The 27,646-nt window shown below is 37.8% G+C and overlaps 1 protein-coding gene across 15 annotated transcripts in view; it reads right to left on the minus strand.

Annotated features, from left to right (window-relative positions):
* The window catches only part of TENM4 (teneurin transmembrane protein 4), a 1,646,934-nt gene that overhangs the window by 485,431 nt on the left and 1,133,857 nt on the right, over nucleotides 1–27,646 (minus strand). For 11 of the 15 annotated variants that reach the window (XM_068654787.1, XM_068655049.1, XM_068655584.1 and 8 more), the window contains one exon: nucleotides 9,342–9,484. The exons of the other annotated variants lie outside the window; for them this stretch is intronic. The gene's annotated coding sequence lies outside the window, so the exon portion shown is untranslated. The remainder of the gene's footprint in view (nucleotides 1–9,341; nucleotides 9,485–27,646) is intronic. 15 annotated transcript variants of the gene reach the window in all.

A 27,646-nucleotide genomic window follows, 5' to 3' on the forward strand; every position in this document is an offset into this window, starting at 1 on the left:
AATATATTTCTTCATCTTCTTTTGTATAACTACAGTTCTCTGGTCTCTTTGCTTTGGTTTCTGGTGCCTTTTACTTTGTTCCCTGCCTGTCATCAGCATTAACATATGAAGCTTGATGAAATAAAAACAAACCTGCTGATAGGCCATGCCAGCCAGTGGCTTGATGCAATTAAATACTAATTCAGATTCATATTTGTGATGGTTTGCAACCAATCAAATCCCAAGGCCACTTTGTCCTTTAGATAGTTATGCAGTGCTCTCCTTAACAACAGTGGAAAAGGCATGTAGCTATATGTATTTCCATGATGAAAGATATGTTGTCTTGCTAAAAGCATTTTAGTCTCACTGGGACTTTGCTTGGAGACCTTCAGAGACAGTGGTGTTCCACTGCAGCCCAAATATTTATCCTGAATCCTCAAAGAAAACTAGCATTTTTTAAATTATTATTTTTTATTTCCCTTCTCCCCCTCTCCTAAAACAAGTAGACAGCTGGTTAGAAATTATCATAAAAAGGATGTGGAGCTGAAGCTCCCTGGTGAGATGACAGGGCTGTCTACTATTGCTTTCCCACATCATACAGAGGCATTGTTTTGGGCTTTTACAATTCAAGACCAGATTATTTTTGCCTATACACCTCAGACAACTGTGAGGACAAGCAGTTAACTTGCATGGTTATACCCATACAACAGCCAATTTTCAATTAAAAATGTGTAAAAATGTCCTAACTCTGCACCTTTTTCTCCTTACAACAGAAGAACAGCAGCAGTGCCATAAGGCATGTTTATGCTGGTAGCCAATTATTCCCATGAGGAAGAAATGCATATCTTCACTTACAGTGGTACAATGAAAGCAACATAGCTTTGAAGTGCAGAGAAGCCCTCAGTCAAGACACGCTAGCCTCAGTCACACCTAAAAGTTTTCCTGCTCAAACTATGAAGGAATTGTCTGCTTATTTTTTCAGAATAAATCTAAAATTCAGCAGAAATTGTTGGGGACACCGTGAGCACACTAGTCTCAAGTTCATCTTGGTGTCAAGAAGTGAACATGTGAGCTTCAGTTAGAAACAGGTGCTCTAGTTTTGGCTTTAAAACCCAGTATTTTATTTATTTATTTTTTAAACTTTTTACCCCATTTTCTTTTCTCAAGACAGTTTTCCTTGCAGAACTTTTGACTTTCTTGACCCTCCTGAGCAACCTAGAGATTGATATCTAATTATCTATTCTTGCCTATGCTTAAACCTGATGAAATTTTAAGTTTTTCTGTGTTCTTGATTGTGTGTATTTATGTGTGCTAAAGACCTCCAAAGACCTTCTGAAGACTTAATGCTCATCATCTCCCTCAAGAAGAGCTACAGCCATTCCAAGCAACCTTCCAGAAAAATGTCTCTCTATGCTGTGATATGCAGCTTTGCACTGCAGTAAAATCGTGCAGGCATTATGTGTGCTGACCCCATCCTTCTGTCTGGATCCCTGTACATCAATATCACAGCAAACACAGTGCACTATATATCAGCACAGAGATCCTGAAGAAAGACACCTGTTCAATACCAGTGTTCAATCTCCTGAGTTAAAAAAAAAAACAACAACACACAAAACAATGCATTCAGAGAGGTATGATTTTATAAATATGGTCTATTAATCTGGTAGGCTGTTATGTTTGAGTTTAAAAGGAATCCTCTATCTCACATGGGTATTGATAAAAAACGCCATTACAAAAGGCACCATTGCACAGTCTGGTAAGAAAATTATTTTCTTGTGCATAGTAATTACCTAACAGAGAATGTACTCAGCAATCCTTTGTACTGCCAATGGACGTGCTCACATTTTCACAAATTCTTACAGTGGCCTGTTTGATTTACTTAAGCTAAATCTTTATGAACTCCTGTTTTAGTTGTGTATCAATGACTTTAAATACCAACTAAAACCAGCTGCATCATAATGTGAGATTAACTGGGTATGATGCTGTAAAAGAAAATCCAGATAATTAAATCATAAATACAGTATACCTGTCTACAGGAATAGCAAGAAAAACAAAATAAAACAGCTTAGTATTTCATGATAGAGTGAAATGGAAATGAATGACAAAGTGTGAAAGATTGCTACTGATTTTTTAAGCCTGAATTTTGAAACGTAATAAGCATATAACTAAAATATTTTTACCAAACTGCTAACAATACCATAACTATTTAACAGAAAGAGAACATCAATGTCCAGAGGTTAAATATCTGATTATTTTGAGCTTGACATTGTAGAGAAAAGGCAAATTAATAACCTGATGTTTTTAGAGTTTGCAGAATGTTGAATATATTTTGACAACTTATTATTAATAGGGTAAATACGATTTCAAAAATATCTTCACAGTATACTCAAGAATATTCTTGCATATCCTCAAAGCCTTTCTCATGTTTTTGCCCCTTGCACCTATTAATATAGACTTTGTGATTTATTTATCTGTATCAGCAGAGAAATTCAAGGATTGAAAGAGAATGGGTCTACAATGTCCTTGTTAAGATACCAACCTGGGATTTGTTTGCATCCTTCCAGACAGATGCCAATTAAAAGAAAAAAAAAAAAAAAAGGAAAAAAGAAGGAACAATAGCAAAGGACTGATTGACAAGTGGTATCGAGAAAGTGTTTCTTCGAATATTTTATGAAAAGGACACTGGATTTCATTAAATTCTGTTTTCAAAAACTGTCTCTATCAAAAAAAAAAAAAATGCATTCAGAGGAATTAACTGTTTCTGTCCTGCAGATCACGTACCCAAATTCAGAGTTCATGTTCATGGCAGGCAGCTTCTTTCTCTCTTGCCCTATCTGCAATAGGAAGATAAGAGGCAAGTGGAAAGGTCTTGCATCGTTATTATATGAAAAAAGTAAAAGTATTTGTACAGGGCTGGGTGCATTTTTAAGGACCAGCTTAAAATACATAATTGCTTTATCTGCAGATACAATGACGATTATGCTATCTAGGCTACACAGGTGGAAAAAAAAAAGAGTTCTCAGAAAAATGTTGAAACATCTTTCTATTTTGCAAGCTCTATAGTGAGCCTTCTCATCTTGGAAGTTTCCTGAACTACTTCTAATGGCATAACACTTCAGATCACTCCTATCAGCTGGAGGCCACCAAAGAGCAATGAAAGTTAACACAACAGAAGATTCTGTCTGAGATAACTGTTTTGCTGTAAATACCCTTTGCTCCAAGTATGTGGAAGTTTTTCTCAGGTATGGTGTCCCAGCAGTTGTGCAGCAGGAGTGGGTTTGGAGGGGCAGAAGAAGTCTTTTCAAGGAAAATCTCACACAGCCGTGGTAGTTGGATCCACCAAAAATATCACAGATCTAGATGCAGATAGGAAAGCACAGTGTGTAATTCTCTTCAGAGAAAGTGGCCAAGACAAGGTCCATCTATTTACCTAGATCCAACCTCAGTAAAAACTGAGGATGAAGGACACTGTGGGAATCCTACTGTTAAAGGTTAAAGAGCCTGCTCTTTTATTCTTGCTCAATACACAGAGTTGCAGGTGAGGACAGGATAAACATGATGGATGTTATGAAGTCTCCTTCTCAATCTCACTGATGATTTCCTACCTGCAATCCTTCCTTTCTGCTGGAAGGAAACTAGCAGAAGAGTTTGCTTCCCCCATCTATGTCACAAGTAGGAAAACCAAGCATGGATATATGAATGGGACTGAAAGGAGATGAGAAAGGTGGGAGTGGATGGCAGGAGAATCTCAGCAAGTAGTTAGTGGTGTCTGCAGCCAACATACAGTCTGGCAGTCTGGCTCCAGGCTGAATCAAATCACAATACTTTTTGGGCAGGAAAATTCACAGACTAGAGAAACTACTTGGATCATAACTTGACATTTCGTGCAGTTTGGATTTGGTTACGGCATATGTAATGTTGCTGTTATGAACTACCCAAGTTGAGGACCCAGAAGATTAACCTCCTCCTTAGCAGGGATATTATGAAGTTGATAGGCTGATAACATTTCACTATAGCATCCATGTATAGCAATGGTATTAAGTATGAAGGGAACTTCCAAGGGTGGAAAAGACTCAAGCCAGGAATCTCATCCCACTTCTTTGCCTGAGGCTATCTAGTCCTATAGGCAGTGCTAAATTCCCATTACAAAGGTGATGACACAGAGGAAAGAAACTTCAGCTAACATTTAGCTGAAGCTTCAGGGTGGGTGTCAGCAAATTCACTGTTCCCAAGAGCTGACAGAGAACATGGACTTATTTTTCCCTCTAAAAAGCAGATAAACAGTAAACTCCTTACACCACTAAGACATCTGTACCTATAGGGATGCTTTTAGATGTTGACAGAGATGGCTTTCCAGATTCTTCTTTGAGTTTTGGTCTTTGATTCTATTCTTTCCACATCATTTCCTCTGATTGTCATTTCGTAGTTCATAGAACACAGAATAATTCAGGTTTGTCAGGGCTAGCTGGAGATCTGTACTTAAACCTCCAGCTCATAAACAGGTCCACTTAGATTAGGTCACTTGTAATAATAAATTATATTATTAATATTATATCATTATATTATTAATAAATAATAAAGGACTTATCCCATTATTTGACAAGGGTGGAGGTTACACAAGTTCACTGGACTTACACAATTTCATTGCACAAGCTATTCTAAGATTTGATCATTTTCATGTTGAAAAAGTTAAAAGAGAAAGAAAAAGAAGGAAGGAAGGAAGGAAGGAAGGAAGGAAGGAAGGAAGGAAGGAAGGAAGGAAGGAAGGAAGGAAGGAAGGAAGGAAGGAAGGAAGGAAGGAAGGAAGGAAGGAAGGAAGGAAAGGAGGAAAGAAAAGCACTATTCATTTTTTAACCCATTATACAACTTCTCCCATTATACAATTTGTACTCTCCAAGACTGACTTCAAACCTCAAGCTACCATAGTGGCAGTCTTGTTAATTCAGTTATAAATATTCAATTTCTAAAGATGTTTTTGGTTTTTAGGAGAGCTCTGTGTCTCAGTCCATATGATGTTGTTACACTGACAGGTTTGTATCTGAGGAAAAGTATTGTGCACATCAGCAAATATATTTTTTCTTGTTCCACCTGTAAAAACAGCATCAGCTTCATCTGTCAGTTTTGTAGCATTCTGTCTTTCCCAAATCCTTCTGATAAATTTTCCTGGATCAATGTAAGCCATGCACTATAGAAATGATCCATGTCTAATGAAACAAGTAGTATAGTTTACTATTTTCAGCTAAAGGATAGGGCCCTGGAAATCAATTTATATAGTAGAGGCTGCAAAGGTCTGAGTATATCACCTGTGCCCATCCAGGGTTTATTTTCTAGAAAGACTATACCATGAAGGGGGGAAAGAAAAAGATTAAATAAATTAATAAATAATAAAAGCATGTAACTTCTTAGGGGGTAGGGAAGGTTCTTCAATTTATCTCAAAGGCCTTTACAAATATTAGTCCATCCCATTGTTTTCCTTTTATAAACAGGCAAGATAGAGCACTATAATCTATTAAAGACTTCCTTACAAATCCAGAATAGATGTAAGATTACTACATCTCTGCCCTGTGGTCTCCACACTAGGCCCCAAAACATCCCTCAATTCAGCTGCAGAGCAAGATCCGTAACTGAAACAGTGACTGAAGAGAGAACAAACCACACGGGATAAAAAGTGAGAACTGAGAATACGGTCAGATGATCATCTCTGATCATTGCCTGTGTCCCTTTTTCGTAACAATAGCAGTGAACCTTTACATGAGAAAATAGGTGGCTTTATTTTTCAGTCTGTTAATCTGGCAGCCTGGGTACCTTAAATTAGCATGTCTCAGGGAAGGAGATGGTAACCACCAACAGAAGAAGAAACTGTTGATTTCTTAGTAGAACCAATAAAAATGTGCTAACTACTGCTCATCTGATCACTCCTTACTACAAGGAAAAACAACATGTCCCAATGAATATTGCTTGTACTTGCTTGGGGAAATATTCCCACCTAGGTATGTTGTCTCCTCACTGAAATTCAGTAATGTCAAGGGCTCCTATAACTTGAGAAGCACCTTTAATAAAAATGATCAATGACTGCTGCTATTTCATGTCTCCATCAACCCCCTACTTGTAATAAGCAAAACAGAGCTCACTTTATAGAATGTCTTTCAACCTTAGGGTCTTTGAGGACAGGGCACCAGCAAAACAATAGCCTTGATTCAGTAGGTGCCCTAGAGGGGTTCCCTGTGTGTTTATTATGGAAGCTCTCAACATGCCCAGTGTGCAACCAAAGATTATTTTTCTTCCAAAGGCCAGGCTTGCATGGAATTCTGCTAATTAAATGCACCGTAGAAATGTCAGCCTTTACCCTCTTACTATATATATAGCATCCTTTGTCCTTGATATAATGATTTTAAAGTGTTCTGCAGACATCATTTGATAGAATAATAAGATATTATTATTGAATCTTTATGTCTCCTTTTGTTCCAGGACCATTGACCTTGCTTCCCCAATACAGAGGTCTTTCTACCAGGCTAATCACACTGATATGTGAGTACCTCACAGGAGATTCTTATGTGGCAACACTTCTGCAGAACTCAAAACTGGCCAGACATACTGATCCGTTTATTATCCTTGTTCATTTCTGCAAGGTTATAAACCAATTCTTATTTCAAATGTAAATCTCCATCCTGGCAGCATGGGGGTAGATCTGTGGTTCTGATAACTTAAATTCACCCCAGTTCTAGGAATCCCATATATAGGTAGTTGTGGACATGATTTACTATCAAGTAGTAACCGCTGAAAGTGAGGATGAATGGATCCCCCATTCACTCCATGAGATATGTAGTACAGATTAATGTCTTTGAAAAACTGAATCACTACGGGAACAACTTTTCATTTATGTTCTTCACTTTCATTTGCTAGTACAAAGTATTAATACTGTATGTTTTAGCCATGGACAACCAGATATCAACTCACCTTCCTATATATATATATAATATATATATATATATATGTATTTTGCCTTGATTGATTGTGTTGTATAGACATATCTATAAATACTTATACACACAGCAGGGTATGTACAATACATCTGGCTGGGAATGGTTACCCCCAGCACAATACCAATTTTAATATCATCTTGGCTTGTTTCCATAGCTGTCAAAAAAAGTCTAAGTTAGGTTGATAGTTATTTTAAAAAAAGGAAACAGTACAATTTTTGCTAATTGAGTTTTGTCCTTCCTTTTTAGAAAGTCCTGATACTTGTTGGGCTTTTTGTTCCAGGAATGAGAACGAGCAAATTCTGACAGAAAAACTGGAGATATGGAGATATTTCATGGTATCGCCAACATCCTTTTCATATCTTCATGTCTGACAAAATAGCTGACCAAATAGCTAACTGCTCCATTTTACCATTCACAGTCTTTTCATTACTTTTATTTTTTATTTTTTTAAAAGGAAAACAGAGTGCTCCACCATTGACCTGCCACACTTTTTGTTTGTCCTGAAAAAAACTTGTTTTTCCCTCTAACACAGTTGAGAACCTTAGGCTATTCTTTCTTTTTATTGAAATATCTCTGGGAATCCCTGAAAGAAAAAGAGGCTTGATATAATAACATTATTCATAGAATTATAGAATGGTTTGGGTTGGTATGAAGGGAACTTAAAGGTAATGCAATTCCAACCTCCCTGCCATGGGCAGGGACTCGTTTCTCCAGCTCAGACTGCCCCCAGCCCCTTCCAGCCTGGCCTTGGACACTTCCAGGGATGGGACATCCACAGCTCCTCTAGGCAACATGCCAGTGCCTCACAACCCTTGTAGTAAAGAACTTCCTTCCTGATGTCTAACATAAATCTACATTTTTTTTTTAATTTTATTTTAAAGCCATTACCCCCATGTTATTCCCCATTCACCCTTATTATTGCTATACTACTCTCTAGCAAATCAGTGAGCTACAGTCAGAGATATATATATATAAAAATCCTTAAAACACATTTATTTTAATAAAGACATACTAAGAACAGCCTGTCTGTCACTGTTAAAATGTGTATTTTCAAGAACTTGCCCTAAGCTGCAAGAATTCAGGATCTTCTCATTACTATATAAACACCATAATCTGAAATATATAATTATAGCCTGGACCAAGGGAAGAATACAAGCATACAATTCTTGTTTAAAACCAGTGGAAAAGTGGAAAATCAGTACATATATAAAATATAAAGCTATACTTTGAAGCTCTCTCTGAATAAAGACATTCTCCTGTTCTGGGCTTCAAAAACAGAAATGTTATAAGACTCTTAACCCCATCCTTACAAGTCAGGCAACTATAGCTGTTGTTAATTTGTTTCTATACTTTGAAATGTGGAATTGCTGACTGTAAGTTGTAGAAATAAACTTAATCGTGTTTCTCCATCTTTTCTGTGGCTGCTTAAAACGCTGGTATATGTATCACTTTAAGAACATTTCAGATTTCTATTGATTTTTTTATTATTATTTTTTTTTTACTTCCCAAAATACCATGGGATTTGCAGTCATTTCAAAAACCAAGGTACAGTATTCTGTGGCTGACAAGGTCTATTTATTATTTGTTAAGCACAAATAATGTTATATGGGAGATAATACAGTTCTAAAAGGCATCTTATGCAGCATCATTAGATGAGTCAAAAGTAGTAGATCCACATGGTATTGTAAAATCAGTGGTAGTTACGCTCATTCAGCAAAAGTGTTGGTGGAAGTCAAGATAAATTTGTCAATTTGGAAGTCAATATAGAGCTTGTACATGTGAAGAAAGTGTTATCTTTGCACTGGGAGTGCAGAACGTAAAAAAGGTGAATTTTGTTGGTGAGTAGGAAATGCTCATGAAAGATTGAATAAAGGTTCTGTAGTCAAGAATAAATTATGTTAAGGAGTATATAAACTGTCATGAAATTATATGTGGATTATTTCTTACACTTCAAATGAACTTCCAGAACAGCACATTAACATGACAATATCATTTATTCAAGCTTTGGGAACCTTGTATTTCTTGTCTTGATTCAATCACTTCAGTTAAATCTCTTGTTATCAATACAGAAAAAAATAGATTTTTCAAGTGATCACAATTTATTAAACAATAAATTTAAAATGGCACTCCAAATTTAGTTCTGTGGGTTTTGCTCTTTTCATTTCTTTAAAGAAAAAAAACATGAAATCAAGAGACAAATAATGATGCTTTGTAATATCACAAGAAATAGCTTGATTTATCAACTCCACTGAACTATAAAAGTACAATGAAAGAAAATGATAGATGTATAAATCCCATACACACAATAGATTAAAAGTTTTTTTTTTTTCTTCTCTCATTTTTACACATAAATCTAAGAAACAATGATGGTGTACTTACATAATTCAGATCCTCATTTGTCTAAGAATAGAAAGCACTCAAGTCATGTGTCAGAATAACTCAGGTGGTGTCTTCTCAGTCCCCTTTTTGTGTTCACCATCCACAAAAATCAGTGCACCACTGCAATGGTCCAGCCATTCTCACTACAGAAAAGGAGCCAGGTGTTGTGTGTCAGAAAAGACTGGCATTGATTTGTAAAGGTTGTTTGCATGGCAACTGTCAGGATATTCCTTGTAGGAGACTACGTATTTCCAAAGACCCACACAACCTCCCCCTATCTGTGAGTACTTAAGTATCTACACAAAAAAAGTGTAGTACCTACAGAACCTTCTTTCAGGCTACTGTTGCAACTGGTATCTGTCTTCAAGTTTGTACTGGTATTGAGAAAAGGATACCTTCCTCCGTATCTACAAGGCATCTATGTCCCAGCTGCCTTCCCATGCTTTGATTTTCACAGGAAGAAAACTCTGGCAACCAGAACTGGATCATGGCATATGCCAGGCTCGTTCCTACCTGAGATTCTCCAGGATCAGTACATGGGAGTACATAGGCCATGCCACCTTCCATTGATGGCTTCACAGTTTTGATGTAATCTCAAAGGCTGGATAAGGAGCAGTTGTACATCTAATGTGAGGTCTTTCAAGGTGAGCAGAATAAAATTGGGCCTATGTTAGTATGTACGCATATATAAATCTGGAGAATGAGAAACCATGCTTCCCATGGGGCAAATTGTCTAAAACCAAATGTATTTCTTCCTTTCTAGACTTAATGCTTAGGGTTGGTAACAAACCCCATTCACTAATTTAAAGATGTCATGAAAATGTTGTAGTTTCTAAAGAATTTTATTGGTCTTTTTTAAAGAAATTTGTGACAGACCTGAGAGTCTGACACATAGGTAAGACCAATTCCTTCAACATACATCAAAAATGACTCTCTCAGTTCCATGGCCCATACTGTTCAGACAATTTGCAATGTAGTTGGAAGTGTCCTAAGCACTTTTTTTCAGCAATTTAGTATTTAATGGGGTCTTGAACACAATTCTCAATTTCATAGCACTTAAACATCTATATTTTACTGTGAGGTATATTCAGGCAATGTCACTTATTTAGTGAAAAGAGTCACAGGTGAAATATGCAGCACAGCTGTAGAAATGAGCCAGTATATAAGCTTGCTAAGGACCAATAACTTCCCATAACAATTAACATGCCCCTCAGTTTTATGAAAAAATAACTTGGAAAAAAATTGACTATAGGTGGAAGACGCAGCTCAACCTAGCTGTTCATCCAAAATGGTCCAGGTCCACTAGAAGTGCCCTAATTACTCTGAATGTTCTTCAGCTGCCACTCCAGAAAGGCACGGGTTTCCTGCAGATCCTGCACCTTCTCTGACAGTGTCTTGAATAAGTTTGTGCATTTCAAATGGCTCTGGTGATTTCAAATGACTCTTGGTGTATTATAAAGATAAATCACAAGTTATGAATTGAAAACAGGGCCTTGGGTTTCCAACCCTTCCGTGTTGCCATTACCCATACAAATTACATGCACACCACCCCTTTCCACAAACAATGCTTCAGGGATCAGGCTGCGTACCAGGATGCCTATATTTTCATGTTGCACATTGTTTATGCACATACATGTACGTGAGTATGCACATGATCAGGGCTCACGTGCCTTTTAAATAACATCCTTGCTATTTTTGTTAAAATTAAAGCAACGGCACTTCCAAAAGGTTGTTATGTTTTGATTGTTAGGAGCTGACATAAATGGATTCCAGTAGAGATAATGCTGTAATTGTCGATCATGTTACAAGTTGCCCCACCTACTGTCACTTCAGGAAGCAGAGGTTTAAATATAAAACACCTATTTTTAACTGGGTTAATATTAGAACTGAAGAAGGAGATGTTCAGCTGGGGGGTAAATAGTAGCTTCACTGATGTAAGTGGCACTACACTGATTTATAGCAGGGAAGGAAATGAAACAGTGTATCTTCTCTCCACCAGCAGCTCCATTAAAGTATTCATAACATTAATTCAATAAGGAAAAGAAAAATCACAACACAAAGAAAAGTCGAGGTTATTCAAAGGTATCTGGTGAGTCCTGACAAAGTTCTATGAGCAAATGAATGGAAATATGGAGTATATTTCTTAGCCCACTAGGCTGCTTCAAATCCCTGAACTAAAATCTGCATGTTAAATAACTGTGCCTTGTTTACAACAAGCAGTATATTCCAGACATAATTAAATTCAAGAAGATTGGTACAGGATACCTCTTGACGATACAAAATTTGTATTAAAACCAAAGCCAAAACCAAACAAAAATGCAATAACAACAGCAATAATAATAATAAAAATCATAATAAAAATCAAAACAAAAAGGCACAAGTTCAACTTATCTTGTTATAGTTCAAGCATTAATTTATGTTTCCTTCTTGAAGCTGCAACTACTGGAACACTGTAAATAATATTATTATTAAAAATCAAAATAAAACTGTAAGATCTTTTTACTAAATAGGAACTAGGTGTTCCATATTTGGAAGAAAAATCCCTTGCTGTAATGTTTAAAACTGCCAATCCTGAATATCTTGATTTATTTTTAGTTATTAAATATTCTAGAGTTGAATGTTCATTTTGGGTGTCTACTCCACAGCACTTGGAGTTTTTAATACTATATAAACAAAATTACAAAATCTAATAAGCTTAACCCAAGAAGAACCTTACTTTTTCTCAAAAAATCCCACTAAAGGAGCCAAAGTTGTGTTTTCTTTATAAATGACTTTCTCTATCTTTAGCTTAGGTGTTTAAAGACTCCATAATGAAGCATAGCATGGACTAAAGCATAGGAGAGCTGAGACTATGGGCTTTAGGGAGATTAAAGGCTGCAGAGCTGCTCACTTTTTGTTACGTTAACCTGCCCTGGGAAAGCAATTCCCTTCTTAGCCCCCATGCCCAATCCCCCTAAGTGGAGACATATGGCAGTTCTGTGATACAGAGAGCACACTGTGGCACTTTTATTGATACCAAGGCTGCCCCTTAACAAAAGTCTTCTCTGCTCTGCTATGAATTAATACCATTGACTCTTGGAAAAGGCTGAATAGAGTCATAAAGGTTAATGCTGGCCTTACAATTATATTCCTGCTCTGAATTGCCCTCTGAAGGTGCCTTTCCATCGACTTCAGATATTTGCTGATTAAAATTAGGCTTTCCTGCCTTTGTTGATTCAGAGGGACTGACTTGTGATGGTCTGATTTGGTCTTTGGGAAGAGCTGGTCCATAATGCTCTATCCATGAGCGTATGGATAAAAAACCATCAGAAGGAGCAACAAGGCAAGCTGGGCATGGCCACCAGTTTTCTTATCTGGTGGCACATTCAGCTGAGCAGAGCCATCCATTGCCTCTGCCTGCCTCTCTCTGTTGCCTGCCCCTTGACTTACTGAGGATTGTAACCATTAAAGAATTCAAAACCCAGATCCCAACATTTGCACATTGAATTAACATGAAATTGTTAGACAATGTGAAATACCCCGAACTGGGGAGCTGTTACAGTCTTCAAAGAACTTTGTGAAGTGTCTTTTCAGCTCAGGTGCCTGGCTGACAAGCAAAAGGCCTTGGTTATACAACACAAAATTGCAGTCTTGCAGATACACAGAGATCGTTTCATGCCCACTGCTTCCTTCCCTGGATTTCCCTCCCCTCCAGCCATCGGCTTCTCTGCTAACCTTGGAACTGTGGGGCTCTCATTCTGTGGCTTGTGTTTCCCCAAAGAAGAACAGATGAACTTCAGATTCTATCAAGAAATTTTGTCTCAAGTCATTATTATTTCTGTCAGGCTTCAGACCACTCCCTGCAATTTCAGAACCACTGCAAATTTCAATTGCAAATGAGCCATTAACTCATGAAAGCTAAACATGACTGGATCCATCAGTGTTCTTCAGATTTTTTTTTTCCTTCTCTCCTGTCACAGAACATTGTTTGAAATAAAACCGAAAAGGTTCTTCTACCAATACGTTTGAGCCCATTTTACAGAGCTAATCATCACCTGTATTTTTTTTTCCACTTCCAGTTTTCTGCTGCAGATTACTATTTACCAAGTCCATCTTTCTTGAATGATGACCTGTAAAAGTTGAAATGTTAGCTATTGAAACCCTTGGGTATATCCACAAATGATTATGTAAGACTGGAGGCACAATGCCAAATGAACTGACAACAGACTCATTTATCATTAGTAGGAACAGGCACTTTAATTGGCTACAATATCGGCACCATCCTCCAGCATTAACAAAACTCTTTTTGATCCTGAATGTACCGACTGAACATCCTTTATTAAATAAGATGAATAATACTGGGACCAAGGGTCGCTCTGCTTCATCTGAGAAAGCTCAATGGATACTTCAGTCATCAAGAAAGCATCATGTTGCCAAAACCTTGTAAAGAGACCTCTTTGGTCTACTGAATAAGGGTTGTTATCCTACACATACACATCTTCTATATCAGAGAATCAACTGTGGAGAAATGAAAACTGTAAAGCTTATGGCCTGGCAGAAGGTGGGTGAACACTGGACCAGGCTGTGCAGAGAAGCTGCAGAGTCTACGTTCTTTGGGATTTTCAAAACTTGACTGGACACAGCCCTGAGCTGCTGTATCTGACTCTGCTCTGAGCAGGGATGTTGGGATAGATGGTCTCCAAAAGTCCCTTCCAGCCTCTGTAATGGACCTGGTAGCCATGTGTTGCTACCATGGCTGCACTTGGTACAAATGAATTTTGGTATTATCAACCCCTTCCCATGTATCTCGTTGCCTAACCATGTGTTACTTCTATCATAATAGTTTTCCTCTCCCTTTATCACCCAATCTTTTGATACTGGCAAGAAAGAGAATTACTGTTTTTTCTCTCTCTCCAGGGAGCCTGGGGACTTTTTTTCTCAGAATGTTATTTTTCCTCCATACTTGGAAAGAAGCATTTTGTTTGTACACAACACACATTGCTGGGGGATTTTCAGTGCTGACACTATGTCAGGTTGGCACACGTGCTTTATACCTGCACAGCCAGAACTGGCAGATGGTTGGTGTCAAAAGGAGCATCCCACGGAACTGCAGGAGAATCATCTCAACAGATCCAGGCTTTCAGAGCCTGAAAGACACCGTGCAACAGCCGAACCATAGCACAGCTCAGCATTCAGCCAGAAGCAAGGCAGGTGCTTGAAACATTTGCCAGGATTCACTGACTCAAAAGGGCTTAGTTTCCAAGCCAGAAGCAGATCCAGCAACTAAATATGGAAGACTCTTTCAAAGAGATCTAAGGGCAACCACCTGGTGTAGGACAGCATCTCCAACCGAGGCTATGTGGCTTTTTGATAGCAGAAGGATAGATTTCTGCAGCATTGTCCTTTCCAGGACTATAAGCAGGACAGGGGGAGCAGTGAGTGTTCACTGTGTCAAACGAAGTGGTAGCTCAAAGAAGAGACATGTTACCCAACAGGACTCCTTTGAGCACATGTCACCAGGGCCACATCATCTGCCATTTGGTGCCAGGGACCATTTAATAAGTGAGATAGCACTGTTTGGGCTGCACTACTGAATTAACACATCATTTTTAACTCTTGCTGATGGGGTGGGGAGGAGGGAGTCAAGGTTGTTGAGCTCAGTGTGTTAGACTTGCCAGATCTGGATCAGCTCTGCTCCCTGCTTGACAGCTTCATGATTCATGTCATTCTGCCTCTAGTAGGCAAGTGACACACTTGGAGTTCTGTCTCCCATCTGAACTTATTAAAGAAAAATGTTGTTTTCTTCTTATTTGTTTCTTCCAGTCACTGGGAGACAGAGAAGGAAGGATACACGTCTTTCATAGTCACTCTTGATTTATTTTCTTAAATTCTCTTCTCTATTTTCCAATATTAGCCCCTGCTCAAAATCTCCCAGGCTGCAAATGCAAGACATTGGAATGATTCATGCTTTTAAGCAAGGGTGAACCTGTCCAGAACATGTTGAGCCTCCTTCTTCTACAAAAGAACTGACTGTAGCAAAGATCACTGCAGCTAATCTGTCTTCAGATTACGGAAGATTCTTCTGCACCTCTGCATTTCAGAAGATGACTTTTATCAGATGTAAAGTCTACAAATAAGTTTAGACTGTGTAGGGAAGACTATGAATATGGGATTTGATCTAGAAATCTAACAGCCCTTCTCCTATGATGCATCGCCAGTACAGCACAGATGTGGTGTCACAGAAACAAAAGCATAAAGTAGAGGCAATAAACGTAAGAAATAGTTTTCAACTTGTAAACTGAGGAGAGGAATACAAGTAAAAATTTATACTGAATGTCCAGTGGGTTACTGTGGAGTTCATCTCCCTAGCAGAGGCAAGAGAAGTCAGAGCAATATTATTTCTCCAAACAGAAACATTGTTAGAGAGTACTCTATGATCCGACTAGCAAGAGCGAGAAAGCTCATTGCTGAGTAAGGGGATGGTTTTTCTGGTGTAGGAAGTTCACACTGATTCTGTAGGGCTGCGATTTCAAGACCAGGAGACCCTGAGACCTGCTTCAACCTATCCTTCCCATAATAAGTGGATTGAGTGCCTTAATCAAACCTGAGATTTTAGGGCTCAGAGTTCAAAAGCTACCGGAAGTGAAATCATTCCCCTCTTTCCTTCTTTTATTGTCCCTTCCAAAAGCAACCCCACTATATTTTTTTTCTTCCCATTTTACTGAAATCACCTGGGGCTCAATTATCTTTCGGGGATCGAAACCATATGCTCTTTCACATTCTTGCATAAGGTTAAGCTGCATATGATGAAACTGATCAATTAAATCTTGTGGGAAGGAGCAGAGAGGGTGAAGCCTGGCCAGAAGTTACCAGTTGTTCTCATTTGCTGACAACCTAATCCAAGGTATCAGATATATACAGAATATATTTGCTTGGCACAAGGAACACAATAGAGAAAGTGCTGCTTATATCATTGTAAAATCAAGATACACTGGGAACATTAATATAGACAAGATGGGAACATGCCCTGCCAAAGACTGGTAAGAATGTTACTATGGGAGGATTGAATTATTTCAAAGACAAGCATTCTGTGTGATTTTGAGTTTGCAGCTTGCAGACTGCTTTGAACACAGTAGATACCCTGCTGATGTTTGTTCATAAAATCCAACCTGCTGTGTGGGTCTCTGCTTGTCACTTCACTTTAGCCCAGGAACAGGCCCTTAAAACGTTGTTCTGAGCTTCCACACTATTTGATACACAAGGTTGGTTCTTATCTCTGCAAATTGTTTTCCTTCAAGCTAGAATCTGGATTTGTTTTCTTCTGGTCTGGAAGAGATAGAAGAAGGGAATACAGACATGGAACCACTCCATCGAGTCTCACACTGGTAAAATTCCATGCAAACAAAAACTGCAAGTGGAAATAAGAGCTACAGCCACAGGCAAGAGACTGTAAGGAAACAGTGCAACACAAGCTCAGACCTGTTTACAAATAATTTCTCAATAACCTCTAAACTAATGACTCTGTTTACATATATCACTTAATTTCCTTATCAAATAGCAACTTGTGAAAAAGAATACCTCTAAGAACCCCTCAATCCATAGGTTTGAAGAGTATAGATTGTACTTGGTGTAACATTTTAATGCAGCTATGCTTCCCCATCATCTAGAATTTGGAAAGTATTTTAATGAAAATTAGTAAGCATGAACACACACACACACAAACACACACAGATGCCTACTGTTCTGGCTTCAAATAACCTTTCTGGAGACTGAGGGGTGTATATAGGGGTGTATATATATAGGTGTAAATGTGTGTGGGCATGCATGGGAAAGCAAAGCGAGCTTTATTTTTACTCTGAGTCCCACCTAAACAAAGATCCTAATGTTATCCACTGGAATGAGGTAAGAAACACGATCATTTGGTTCCAAGACCCGCCTGAAACTGCAGGTTTTGTAGCCTTGAATGAGCACCAGGCAAAGCTAGAGAGATCAGATGAACTGCATTTAGAAGTGATGCAGTGAACTGGTACAAGGGGAAAGTGCTTTTAGTGATCAATATGAAAACAGGGGGCTTTCATCTAACCACAGTGAGGATGGCAAAGAGGAATTTGGGCAATATAATATGGGATAAAAGGGCAGATAGCCTCTTATTTCAATCTAAAGACTTAATGATGCTTATTAAAAGATTGTTACTTGGTTACATGGAAGAATTATGGCCCTCTTCTTTCCTTGGAATTAATGGCCTCACAGGGAAAGGAAAGTTGTTTTTTTTTTTTCTTTTTTTTTTTTTTTCTTTCGTCCCTATTAAGGAGGCGCTTTTCTTGTTTTTGTGTTTTTGTGTAACTTCTGTCCAAAGATCAACTCATACAAGCAACTCACATACATGCTTTTTCTTTGAAGTCCACTGCCTCTTGTTGTACACAACACAATTCACCAGGAAGCACATACATAGAACAGAGCCTGCCTAATAAGTTGTTATGACTAAATGCACATAACAATTAAGATACGGGTCAAATTTACCAATGTGTGAGAGTTCTGAAATAGCAAACTGGTCTTATGTTTAAGATGCACTGCACCAAAATTAAGTCTAGAGGAGACACACTGAAGTAAATGAACTTCCACCAGGGGTGAGCTGGGATGCATGCGTCTGCTGGGGAAATCTTTCCACTGCTGCAGCGCTTCATTGGGGATGTCGTTTTGTCCATGAATTATTGCTTCCTTGTCAGATTTACCTCTCCTGCCACTTGAAAGCAGTCTCTGGGGAATAGGTCAGCAACCAAACAAAACCTCCTGGAGGTTAATGTATTAATAACACAAAAAGGAGCTGGTCCACCTCTTAAACACAGGGGGCAGAACCACCTTGTACTTGTTCAGCTACAGGAATCAAATCTGTCTATCTGAATGCAAGAGGCTACTTACTGTATTTCTAAGCCATACAATTATTCAGCAGTAACTAGCAAAGACAATTCAGAAGAATAAGTGTCTCATAAAAAAAAAATCTATTAATTACCTTTTCGATTACGTTAGGAAATTCCATATGGTATTTAAATATAAACAAACAAGGGGTTGACATTGTTATAGTTCTACAGTAAAAAGATATGGTGCAGTGAGATGCCTGGGGAGACATGAGTCTTGAGCACCAAACTGCCCTTCTTAGATGAGTTCATCCCATTAGAATAAACTGACCTTTTGTACATTAAAAGCTATACTTCTACTCATAGCAAACAAACCATGGAAGATTAGTTTTGATATAGTTACGTAAAATAAGATAAACAGGACCAAACCTATGAAAAGCCCATTGCTACTGTATTCCACTACTGCGCTAAGCCTAAGTAATTTCCAGAGAGAGTTTAGAAATCCAGTATGTAGATTCAAATACCTTTCAATTTGTAGCATGAAAAAAGTGTTTTGAAGTTAAATACTTCCAGACATGTAGAACATGTAAGAATGTTCCTTTAGAAATTAACATGGTGTGGAATCAAGGAATGATCAGACAAATTAAAGAGCCTTTCCTCTGTTGCCTTCCTTGAATAGTCATTTATGAACCAAAAGTAAATGTATATGGAATCTAAAATCATGGCCAATCACCCCAGGAAAACTTTTACACTCACTTCACACTATTAAATGGCTTAAAAGCCAGAACAACTGCAACAGGAAATCAGGTCCAACTTCACTGGAACAAACTGTGCTTTGAATTACATTGGTGCAGTGCCACAGAAGTCAATCACACACGACCTTCGCAACTAATGAAAGAGGTCCACTAAATTTGTCCTAGTCAGCTTGGCTGAAGAGCTGCTTTACACCTTCTCTACACAGTCCCTTTTCTCCTCTATTAGGTTAAGTAAAATTTTTCAGTTAAAAAGTAAGCTAATGAATGTGAGAGACACCCTTTTACAGTAAATCTTCTTGGTGATAAGGAGAATGTACTGGAAATTGTAGACCAGATGTCCATGAAAACTGATAGAACTTGATGAACTTGATGAACTTGATGACTCAAAGCCCTTTCACTGTGAGGTCCCTTTGTAAGGGAGCAGACTTACTAGGAAGTGTAGGAGGTGAGCAGGCTTTTTAGAGCATTGCCCAGTGCAGCCCTAGTTATTGCCTGTGTGACTGCAGAGCAGCAACGGAGCCAACCTTCATCCCTTTTTCTTCTTCCTATCCAGATTACATCTATTTCCAGGCCATTATATGACAGTGGGGCAAAGAAATTTTTGAGATGCTGTCCCAGGAAACTTATGGTGTGGGACACATTCACCTGATGGTTCTGTCAAACACACATTTGGGAAATGTCTACACAAATCAGTTTGTTTATTCTTTAAGAAACAGATTCAGTTAACAAGAGAAAGGAGGGGGAAGGAGGGAGGGAGTGAAAATAATGAGAAATTAATATAACTATCATTATCCATAAATATTAAAGCAGATTAACAGATTATGAGATAAAAAGCAAATGGAGCTTCCATAGTTTAAGGTTCTAATGGCATTAAGATTCTATTTTCTGTCAACTTGTTAGAAGTTAATTGCCATTAATTTTTCATAGCTAAATAGCAGAAGAAATGAGCTCTCTGTATTATTGGCCATACACTGTAGCTGTGAAGGGAGTCCAATGCAAAATGGTGAAAAAGTCTCATCACAAGATAATTGCAATTATAACTGGAAAAGACTTATCAATCCATACCCTTGCCACTGCAAATTCTTCTCTGCTATGAAGCATCTGATGAAGTAGCCTACTCAAACAAGGTTTAAAAATGACATAGTGATTTAGATATTTTTTTTCTATTAATTGAGTAATTTTATTTTTTAGTGAAACCTCTCTGCAAGTAGACTTTAAGTACTGTATACTATGTACCCATACATAATTAGAAATATATATTAGAAAGATATCTGAGCTCAGTGCAAGTGACAGAGTTTCTCCTTTCTCTTCAATGCAAACAGCTGTATTTTGTTTTGTTTTGTTTTGTTTTAGATTGATAGATGTTGTTTCATTATGCAAATACTTGAGAAGGAGCTTGTTCAAACCACCTTCCTTAGAAATCTGACTTCATCTTCGTGAATATTTTTCTCAATTGACTATTTATGGAGTTTCAAGTTCTGATACATCCACATAAGAAGGCAGTCTAAATCAGTCATTTCTACCCTGATCTTGATGTCACAAGAGAGTATTCAAAAAGTGTTTAGCATATCCAAAGCTTCTTTTGGAAGACTGTCACCATTGCATCATCAACAAGATAACAAGGATGCCAGGCTTCTACCAGCCTGAGTACCAGATAACAAAACGTATGCAGTAGCAGGATAAACAAACTGAAAACATAGGCTGCTGATTCTCATTTCTTTTAATTTTTAATAACAACATAAGTAACTTGTAACAAATGCCAGAACACATTGCGTTCTGATTACCTTTTTCATACTGACATCCCCCTTTAATTACCTTAAGTGTCTTCCACCAAATACTTTGGAAAATTCTTTTATGTTACACTGCAACAGGAATTTCTTCCTGCTTTGCAGCTCAAATTTTCTTTTGTTTAACATAATCCCATCATGCCTGTCTTTGTTACCTTGGGATAAGAGACACAATCTTTTCCCTTTATCCTCTGAATATATGGCTTTCTTTTTCCTACCAAGTAAACTTGTTCAGCCCCTTAATGATTTTTGCTGCTGTTCTTGGAATTCCCTTCAATTTGTCAACATACATCAGTAGATTCGAAGTGCAATCTCATCACTGCCATACAACAAGAAAATCACCTCCCTGTGGACAAAGGAATGGAGACTCTGCACATACAGACCCAAATCACACCATGCCTTTTTGTCATTCTCTAGCATTTCAGCACACATGTATATTATTTGCTGTCTTCTAAAACCCCAAGGTCTCCTTTGACATTTCTGCTTTCCAGGTATCTTTGTCTGACTTAATAACGGTGCTTTAGATTATTTCCCTCTCAGATTTATTAGCCTACATTTTTCTAGGTCAAATCTCATTTTGTTACTTGAAGCACATATTTCTGACATCTCCCATTCTCCTTGCACTATTTCCTAGTGATTAAACATAGCTTATTATTTTGAAGCAGAAATTGGAAGGCCCTTGTTAAGATTTGGATGGGAATTGACCAGAGTAGTTCAGTCCTTTTATCCTTTTATGTCTTGCCCTGATCCTATTGAGTTCTACACCCTTGTTCACTGATAGAGCTTTAGAGCTTTTTTTTTTTCCTCTTTTTTTTTTTTTTTTTTTTTTTCCCCCCTCTCAGTATGACTGACTGTATATATGTCAAATGGCAGCCCTGGACCTCTCTCTTATGCTTGTCTGTTGACCAGAAGGAAAAGTGGAGCCATCAACCTCTTCAAAGGGAAGCATGTACCTGGAAAATATCAGATGGATTTGCAGATGGTTCAAATACAACAAGGAACCTATGTAACTTCCTATTCCATCATTTCAGTCATGATTTTGCTCTTACTATTAGTTGAAAATACAATTAGAATGTTCTTTAAGATTGGTGAAAGCAATAAATGTAGCTGTGACATGGCAGGTTCGAGTACCATCTCAATGGACACTTCTCTGCAAAAGTTTGAATTTAATTTTAGCCCTTCAGTAAGATTTTTAAATAAGTCACAGCCTGTAGAGCAAGCCTACCTCCATGAAAACATGAACTTTAAGGCCATTTTTCACTTAGACAAGTTCTGTAGATTTCTTAATTGAGACAGAAGGTGGAAATTTTCTTAGGGAACTTTTAATAGCTCTACTGTAGATAAGCCACATCCAAACCAGTCACTTTATGCTTTCCTAAAGTCGATGGAATAAAAAAATTCACACGTTCACGATACAACTAAGCTGATCGTCAGAACTTACATCAAAACTCAGTTTTACAAACTACATTCTGGAAGTGTTTATTTTCAATGGCCATAGAGAGAGACCAGCAGAGCTAGCTATAGAAATGTAAACACCTGTAGACAACTGTAAATCTCTACTGGATTCATCTCACTCAGAATCTCACTCCTTCAGTCTAGTGAATGCTGTGTTTTGGGCACCGATTCATAAAGAACTAAAATACTAAATAATTTGGGGCCACTAGCTCCATGATTTATACTTTTCTTTCTTTCTTTCTTTCTTTCTTTCTTTCTTTCTTTCTTTCTTTCTTTCTTTCTTTCTTTCTTTCTTTCTTTCTTTCTTTCTTTCTTTCTTTCTTTCTTTCTTCCTTCCTTCCTTCCTTCCTTCCTTCCTTCCTTCCTTCCTTCCTTCCTTCCTTCCTTCCTTCCTTCCTTCCTTCCTTCCTTCCTTCTCTTTCTTTCTTTCTTTCTTTCTTTCTTTCTTTCTTTCTTTCTTTCTTTCTTCTTCTTTCTTTCTTCTCTTTCTCTTCTTTCTTTCTTTCTTTCTTTTTCCTACTACTAAAATATAAAACCATAACAGCTTTTTTAGATTCAGTTATCTTTTTTTTTCCTCTTCATAAAGTTTTTCCTCTGTGCAATTCAGGAGTGTTTTTGATGATCCATCCTTAACAATGTTTTTTACCCAACAGATGTCTAGACAGTTAAAATACCACATGAATACTATATCCTGTACCCACCTTTTGTATAGCCAGTCTAAGGAATTTATATTTTCTTTCATTTCAAAGTCTGCAACAGATGACTACTGTTGTCTTTCATCCCTTGTAATTTAATCCAAAGTATTCTACCATTCTGCTATTCATTATAAAATTGTATCTCAGTGTCAATGCAAACACATAAAACTATTAATGATTCCAGTGAATAGCTATAATGAGAAAAAATAGAAGCCATGCAAATAAATAAACCAGACTCCTGAGATACTTACTACCTTAAAATACTGTAAAGTAGGACTTTCTCTCTGAGGTCTAAGCAGTGGTCTCCAAAATGTTTCACAGATTACTTCAAGAATAACAGGTTGTATAACACAACTATAAATGCAGCAGTCAACAGGTCCCAAATTTTTGATTTCATTAATCTATTCAAGACTTAAGATCTGAAGGTAAAATTACCAGCTGGCTTCTTGAACACTGCCATGGCATAATTCGTGAATCCCATTAAATCTGTCATATATGAAGATACTTGCCCACCATATGATACTGTACATTAAGTTTATTTCAACAAGAGAAATCCCTTTAAGTTTTATGATAGGAATAACTATCAATTTTATTATTTGTTTAACAACATGGAACATTCCATAAAGATCAGAAATCTTAATTACACTCCTTTGCCTAATCCTCCAGGCAATTCATTGGAATGGCATTTTAAACTCCTTTTCTGGTTCTGGACGTGGCTTTTCTGTTATCCATTGCTATTTTCCAGCCATCATTTTAGAAAGAACCAAATCTAATGTATTAAGCAGCTCTACAAGCCAGTGGGATGCTGTTTTCACACTGGTTTTAGTCTCAGAAATTTATGTTTACAACATAAGCTGCATATTTTAATGTCTGAACTGTCTTTGTAGAGCTTGCAGTAATAGCAACAAATAGCTTACTAATATGTGGTGTTAAAATGAGTAATGACTGTGCAAAAGCTACATCTTATTCAGCAGGTTTATCCCCTCCTCTTCCACTGTGTTTCTATTGATTTCAGTTTTAGTCTTTATTGTCAAGTTGTCCTTAAGTTCTAACACAGACACAAAATGGACTCTGCCTGTGCATGCTTCTTCAAAGTAACTGTTAGTTATAAAATCATACAATCATAGAATAGATTGGGTTGAAGCTTAAAGCCCACCTGGTTCCAACCCCCTGCCATGGCCAGGGACACGTCCCCCAGCCCCATCCAGCCTGGCCTTGGGCACTGCCAGGGCTGGGGCACCCCCAGCTCCTCTGGGCAGCCTGGGCCAGGCCCTCAGCGCCCTCAGAGGGCAGAATTTCTTCCCAAGGCCTCCCTTAACCCTACCACATTTAAATTTCAAGCCATTCCCCCTTATCCTGTCACCATACTCCCTGATAGAGTCCCTCCTCATCTTTTCTTTAGGCCCATTTTAGGTATCATCAGGCTTCTGTGAGGTCTCCCTGGGGCCTTCTCTTCCACAAGCTGAACAACCTCAATTCCCTCAGCCTGGCTTCACAAGAGAGGTGCTATGTTTTTAACTGTATCTGCAAAGCAATATTAAGTACAGTGGAAGGCACATCAACGCAGGTTAGGACATCTCCCTGAATTAATTCATAGTAGAATACTGACAGTATCAAAGAAACAATGATTTTATTACTGGTAGTGGCCACTCTACAAGAAACTATTTTTTTTCTTTTCTTTTCTTTTTTTTTTTTTTTTTTTCCATGTGAATCCCAGGACCTCTATGTTAATACTTTGGGCAGTGTGGGCAGCCAGTCAGCTTTATGGAAACTTTATTAAAGGGAAGACGTTTTCCAGGCTTTGTTTTTTCTCATGGACAGAACATCATTGGAGACCAGAAGAAAACCAGGATATCCCTGGACCTAAGACACAGGCTGGATGCATGGAAGTATACTCATGGGGGAGTGTGTATATATCTTTGCTTTGTATGACTGAAACAGCATCAGCATGAAACATGGGATATTCTCCCACAGAAAAATGCAATTTGGGTTAAATTTCTGATACAGGAAGCCAATAGTATTCAAGAGATTGCTTAAGAAGAGAGCATAGAAGGTTAGGATGTTTCAGTACTTTTAAAATTTGAATAATTAAACCTACTATTTGCATTCTTTTATTAGACAGCAGGATGTGCTCATTATTTTTAGCTTTTGGTTAAAAAATGTAAAAACCTACAGAAAATATTTTTTCTTTCTGGTTCTAAATTGAAATATAATTGATTTTGAATATTCAAAATGAAAGAAAATTCTTGAGTACTGAAAACTAGAAACCCATGGTAATCCTCAAAGGTGTTCTGGAAAGCTTTGAAACTATGACTGTACATTTGGAAATGTTCTTAATGTGGGTTAATTTGGATCCTAACTAGCTCAGTTTCTTCATGTGCTACCAAGAAACTTCTTTCCCAAAATGTTTTTGCAGCTTCTAAGTGATGAACGGATAGGAATTATTTATTTTCCCAAAAGTAAAAGCAAAACACAGGTCACATAGATGGAACACAATGTTTCACTGGGAGTACAAAACAGCATGGGACAATAAATAAAAGATACTATACACAATCTGAAGTGGGAATGAAGGTAAAATGATAGCTATTGCTTGCATTATTGCTTGCATTTGAATGTTTCCATCTCACAGGTTAGAAATAGAATTAGATTAAATCAGCATTCCAAATATATTTTATAAGAATTAGTATTTTTTCAGTATTGTTTTTCTTTCAGGCAAACCAAAAAGGAAAGAAAAATAAATAAATAACCAACTCAGCAACACAGATTTTTGGACCTCCTGCAGATAACTGAAAAAAAAATAATAAATAAATTGGGATGCCAAACAATAAAGCCAATAGTGTAAGTAATTATTTTAACAGACATGATGAAGCAGACTTGCAAGTGGGTGTCTGTTGCTATTTCAAAACCACAAAAAAGTAGGCTGCCAATACTGCTAACTGAGAGGAAACAAATACACATGCAACTTCTCGGCACTGAACAGTGACTGGTATTTATTGCATTTAAGCTCATTTTATCTGACTTTTCATTTAATTTTACTTTGCTCCTTACAGAGTGCATTATATTAAATATTTACTATCTTGGTTAGGATGTCAAGGCACAGTTTACTGTCTTATTAGATTACTGAACAGTAGTTCATGGAGGAATTATTTAGGGTTGCTCGAGGGTGGAGAATTAAATGTGATGGGGTGAAATTAGAAAAGGAAGAAGTATAGACAGCTAATCCAGTCATATCCAGAAAGCTGTGAACTGTTTGCCAGGGAAGAACTAGATTTTTCCTTCCTTCAGCTTTTTTTTTTTTTTTTTTAAGTAGAGTGGGTGGACTGATAACAGCTGTTTAATAATAAATATTCCTGCAAAGAAAGAAGGACTCACTGAAGAAGTCACTTTATTGACCCAGTAGCACAATGGTCATCTGCCATAAGCAGTGCCCTAGGATTCAGAAGACATTTTCTCACTTCTGCCACAGACCTGTTTTGTAACCTCTGTTGGCTCACCTCAAAAATCTCACTTCTACTTGAGGGTCTCGCACAGTCTTAATTCTTTCAAAGCAAGATTTAATTCTAACTGGAGACTGTCATTGTTACTGCAATGCAAATAATACATAAATAGTGTAGTTTCTAACAATGACTGCACTCGTCATCTTGTGCCACATTCTATAAACCCAATCACTTACCAGAGCTTTACACCACCCTGGAAAACTGTCCATGTTTTAGATGAAAAGGAATTTTCCACCTACAAGTTAAAGGATTGCAGCTCTCTAAAACTCTTCACTCATCTCTCTTGCCCTTCACCAGCTACTGGCATCCACCATTTAAAGAACTCTAGTGCTTAACATATTTTTTTAATGACACATTGCCAGTAATAACCTTCTCAGAGACAACTTTCTCAGATAGGTTTTCCTGCTCTGTTAGCCACTGGACTTATTGTATAACTGAGCATTGAGAAACACCTACAGAAAATGATTTTCTGTTTCTCTATTAACATAACAGGAGGCCCAAATGATTCCCCTAGGAGTGGCTGTTCAGGGTTAGACCAATGGCACATTGAGTCGAATGATTACCATGGACTTTTAGAAAAAAAACTGTACAAGAGCAGACAAGTATACCAAGAGTTAGTCCCACAGATATTCCCCCAGGCCCCAATAAGTTGTGGCTTAGGGACCTCTTCAGTCAGAGGAGGAGATGCTGTGGTTAATAAGTTTTCAAAGGATTTTTCTTCTTGAGGTTGTTTAAAACACAACAAACAGCTAGATTGCCATTCTTTAGATGGTTAAAAGAAAGAAGCAGCTCACTTTGACCCCCCTGTATTTTAACACTGTTCTACAATAATTTTGGTCTTTTTCAGCCTTGATGACGTTGGGTGGTCGCCTCATTCTGCAGGAGAAGAAAGCCACAATGCCACAGCTGGAAGCCTGAGAACCATTCAGTGCCCTCTGGAAGGCAGGAGGGTGGGATATCTCCTAGGGAGATACAGGACCAAGTGGTCAGATTACTTTCAGGGACAGCTGAGCAACTGGAGATTAAAGACTGAAAGGGGAATTGAAGGCTAGGGGGAATGGAAAAAAAGGCATGGTCCCTTTCTACCCAGCAAACAACCATACTTTTCAGGTGTGGCTTGGAGCCAGAATTCTGTTCCAAGTGCACCTCTGAACTTGGTCCACCACACTTCCCAGGAGGTTAATCTCATTAAGCTGCTCCTAATATTTTATTGAAAATTGATAGCTTGTTCTGATCTATAAACTCCTACTCCTTGCAGTAGCTGTCTTTTAAATCATGGGTT

The sequence above is a fragment of the Anas acuta genome, chromosome 1, assembly GCF_963932015.1.
Source record: "Anas acuta chromosome 1, bAnaAcu1.1, whole genome shotgun sequence".
Taxonomy (NCBI): domain Eukaryota; kingdom Metazoa; phylum Chordata; class Aves; order Anseriformes; family Anatidae; genus Anas; species Anas acuta.